The sequence below is a fragment of the Trachymyrmex septentrionalis genome, unplaced genomic scaffold (assembly GCF_001594115.1).
Source record: "Trachymyrmex septentrionalis isolate Tsep2-gDNA-1 unplaced genomic scaffold, Tsep1.0 scaffold203, whole genome shotgun sequence".
NCBI lineage: Eukaryota > Metazoa > Arthropoda > Insecta > Hymenoptera > Formicidae > Trachymyrmex > Trachymyrmex septentrionalis.
Window position 1 is genome coordinate 53,535 of NW_017305213.1, and position 4,718 is coordinate 58,252.

The 4,718-nt window shown below is 33.1% G+C and overlaps 1 long non-coding RNA gene across 1 annotated transcript in view; it reads right to left on the reverse strand.

The window, feature by feature from the left end:
* LOC108747929 overlaps window positions 1-3,113 on the reverse strand; it is an 11,711-nt gene extending 8,598 nt beyond the window's left edge. Inside the window, exon 1 of the long non-coding RNA XR_001939279.1 lies at window positions 3,103-3,113. This is a non-coding gene — a long non-coding RNA (uncharacterized LOC108747929). The remainder of the gene's footprint in view (window positions 1-3,102) is intronic.
* Window positions 3,114-4,718: the final 1,605 nt, after the last annotated feature.

Below are 4,718 nucleotides of genomic sequence, written 5' to 3' on the forward strand. Positions count from 1 at the left end.
GTAAGATACGAATTTACGTTATTACTTTTTTCTTACGATTATTCGTTGTAAGATAAAAGGGGATTAAAAAAGGGCCGATTTTTAACTAAAAATATTTATAAGTAGGAGAAATTATATTTTTTAAAATAGATTTTGACATCTGGATACGATAGAGTTATTAAAATATTTGCAGTGTTTGGGGAACGTTTCAAAAACTATTATTATATTGCACGAATGACATGATTTATTTATTCAAATTTCAATGTTCTTACTGAATTTCCAAGGGGTGTCCCTCAAACGCCATAAACTTTTTAATATTATTGTATATGTATATATAATATTATATGTAAGGATTTATAAACGACTTTAAATACTTGAAAATAGTTAAATAATTCGTGAATAATTTTACTGTTAAACCCGTTTTAAATTAATGGCAATTTTTCCATCTAATTTGTAAAGCAACTTATACTTAAGTATCTTGGGAAATTTAAATCCTACACTTCAAACATGACACAAAAAAAAATTAATCGAGATCTTTCATGGAACAAGATCGTAAGTCTGGGACAAGGATTATTATTAATTACATGTATTGAGGCAAGGCAAGTTCGATAAATATGGAGATTGGCACGTTAAACGTTTAAGCTGCGCCGATGAAAAATTTATGAGCACCCTTCGCGTTTCATAAAAGACGCGAGTCGTGCGGAATAAAATTCGCACAGCTGGCGAGTTTCTCGCGGTATTCGGAAGTAGAATGGCGTGGGATGTCGGCGCAACTATCTTTCTCTTTTACCTTCTCTCATCCCCTGTATCGTCTCTCTACCGTTATAAGCTGACGACCGCGCTTCGTAACGAGGAATTATAGCTGGAACCGACACCAGAGTCTGTGCAGTATCCAACGAGCATGAATTTCACCCGATTATCGGATACGCGTGGCCCATGTTAAATACCAGGTTCGGACGCTGCAAGTGAAATAGTAGAAATCCATTAAAGGGCTCTGCACGGACACTACCGGACATACCGGGTAATACGTTATTTTCCGACGTCATCTCCATCGCGAAATTCCGAGGGAGTCACGCGCTATCAATTAGAGAACCAAATAAAATCTCAAATTATATCCACACGTTCATACATCACATTTGTTTAAATACATCTTATATTTAAATATCATTCAATTCTTCGAGAATGCACACTGTCAAATATTAAAGAATCAAATTTAAATTAATTCCTTAAATTTGATTAAGTAAACAAGGGCTAATCAAACTTTAGGATGTAAGAATTTGAACTGTTAATTCCTTAAGTTAAAAATAATATTTTGCATTTTTTAACTCCCAAGTATATCATATAATATATATCATTTTAATATAAAAATATGTGGTTAAAAAAATAACCACATTTAATCAACTCATTTCTATGATCAAATTTCTTTGTTTCGAAGTAAGTAGCATTTCGGAATAAATAGCATATTAACGTATGCTCTAATAAACAAATAATAAACTAATTTTTCAAATTTAACACATGTCTTAAATTGTTTAACTCTATCGTTTTAAATTAACACGAACGGTACATTTAATGCAACGGTTGCCTATAGATATAATTAAAAATAGTTCAAATTAGGTATAATTTGACATTATTATGAATTTAACAATACATCTATATCTTCTTCGACATAAATTTTTTAATGAACATATACTGTAAATTCTTTTTCTCCTCTTTATAGTTTATCGAGTAAGTTTCAGTCAAATATTAATTAAGTATTGAGCGCATTCTTATTCAACGGTATGTAAAAATCCATCGCAGTTTTCACATAACTATAAAATAACATTATAGATCTGGATAAAAAGAGAGGAAGTATCGGTTTCCTCCGTGCCGCAATTTATGATACACAGTGTGTGCACGGTGATCGAACCTACATTCGCTTCGTCCCCGCCCGATTCAACCCTTTCACAAAATACCGCGGCCACTGTGTTTTTCCACCCTTCCGATCGTATTCTATCTCGCGGTCGCAACCGCGTGTCGTTCCATACACAAATACGCACGCGTGTGTATCGTCGCGATAAATATGTGTGAGCGATAGAAGATTAATCGCGCACCGTAAACAGAGATTACCTTCCGACGCGAATTAGCCTTAGCGAGTGATTCGAAAGGATAGCCCCGCGGGAACAATGAAATCGTACGGGACACAAAGCCAGGGATTTAAAAACAAAAATATAACAACTGTTTGCGTTTTTAAACGCCATTTCTCTCTCGAAAATATATACGCGTATTCGAAAAACAATAGAATTACTAAAAAGAATCGTACAAAACTTGTCACATAAAACTTTCTTTGGGAACAGTAAATTATTACTACTAGATTAAATGTAATTCGCTTCGTATATTAATTAAAGAAAATAGATTGAAAAGAATTAAATTCAACAAGATGAATAATTATAAATTTATACGTATATACAATTTATGTAAATGATAGAATAGGATTATGAAATTTTTCAATAACTATTATATATTTTTTATATTGATAAATTTGAATTTCATTATTTTTTTTATTTTCATAATTTATTCGTTTAGTCCCTCCACCCATTTTTAAGTTAATATTTCAAGTTTATTCTTGTTTTCAGGACTTATCTTAATGTATAATATATCTTAAGTGATTGGCTTATGACAGCTTAAGATTGTACTTAAGATTTTAAATATAAGAATCGATTACCGGTATTAGTAAGAAACTCTTAGTGTTAAATCATTAAATCATTTATATCGAGAGAGAAAGATGATCGCAGTCACTATAATTTAAACTATAATTTATAGTCATTTTTTGGTACTAACTATATATATTTTTTGTAGAATATATAAATATTTAATTACAAATATAATTATTATGTTAATTTGTAGCATAATAATTATAAAAATAAAGTGCCCAAACCATAAACATTTTACCATATAATTATACAAATATCGAAGTTTTCTCTCAATGTATTACTGAGGCATCTCAAATGTAAACCCCTTCGAAATAAAATTGTTCGCAATTATTCCTACAGAGATCGAAGGGAGCTTTCGCATCACAGCAGTCTCGTTCGTGATTGTTTTTCATGGCATTAATGATCGATGCCATCAAGCGTGTCTCGCGGCGACTGCCAGGTTGTTTGCGACACTGTGTCGCGTCGCGATGCGTCGCGCCGTGGCGCCATAAGATCCGAGAGGGTAGGATTTTCCTCTTCCTCTCTTTCACTTCTCGGCCCTTAGCGCACCCTTCGCCGCCGGTCCTTGTTCACCCTCTATCATTCATCCCTGACGCCTTCGAATTTACTTCGGCCGCCCTCGAGGGCTCTCTCTCTCTCCCTCTCTCTCTCGTCTCAGCGTATTGATGTATCGTTGCGCTCGGATTCACATTACACCTTGGAAAACGTGTTGATCAATGTTCTGCGACCAACTCGAAAGAGCGGCGAATGTACGTTCGCCAAAGGGAGAGTCCTGGATCATATCGAGTTTCGACTCAGAACAGATTACTGATTATCGCTTCGGTTTCGTGATTTTGCGATAGAATTGTAACCATTCTGTAACTCGATATTATATTCCGTTAAGGAAATGTGTATTAATTAATCGATATAAAAAAATAATAAATTATAGGAGTAATGTATAAAAATTAAAAGTAGATATTGGCTCTTCAAATAAAAAAAAAATTAAAAGCAATAATTAGTAATCTATTTTGTTAATATTTTCTTAAAGTGTAATCTCTCTCTAACTAAAACTTTATATTTTTTAGTAATTATTACTATTGAAGTTATCGAAAGATTTGATGCTCGAAAACTTCATAATTCTAGCCTAGAATTAATAGATCTAATTTGAAAAATTATGAATTAATTCTGAGCAGAATCGTAAGGCTCATAATTTGTTCTCGTAAGACTTGTAAGAACTTATGACTAATTTATAATTCTTAAATTCTATTTGTATGTACCATAAGACGTACGATAGTTCATAAATATCTACAATTTCTCATTAACCTTATAGATGGCCAGCAAGAAGTTTCTATAAAGACATTGCATAAAGTTATAAGTACTTGTAAGTTTTTAAAGCCATTGCACGTAAAAGTTTTAGTCGTAAAAGGTTTAGTAACCCTAAGATTATAAAAAGCGATAAATAGATTGGCAACGAGGCAAGCGATACGTCACGTGACTATCTTCTCGTTGGTTGGTCACAAAGATAAGGCGTTCAATCTTTCGACGAGGTAAAAACTTGCAACTATGATCACGGCTTTGAGGTTATGACGTTTCACTTATGTTGCTTCTGCGCAGAGAATGCGGCAACGCTTGGCGTAGTAGCCAATCAATTTATTCTTTATCGGTCTTACGATTACGACTACAACTTTTATGTGCAATGGCCTTTACAACTCTTATGCGTCGTCTACAATGGGCAGTAGCAGTAATGGATTAAGGAGTAGACGTAGAAATCAACAAATCATAATCGAATTTGAAAAGGATAATTAACTATCATTGGTCGATTTTTACGTCTACTTCTTAATCCACTGCTGCTATTGCCCATTGTAAACCATTCATTACGAGAACAAGCTAACGATTCTGCTTAGAAGTGACTCATTAGATTCTTACGAGACTGATCTTTAAGGCCTGATTGCATTAACGTTATTTTAACTTTAAACGTTATTAAAATTTAAAACTCTCTTTCTCTCTATCCTTCTGTAGGTTTTAAAAAGAAAAAGAGAGTTTTAAGTTTTGCTTTTAAAGTTCAAATAA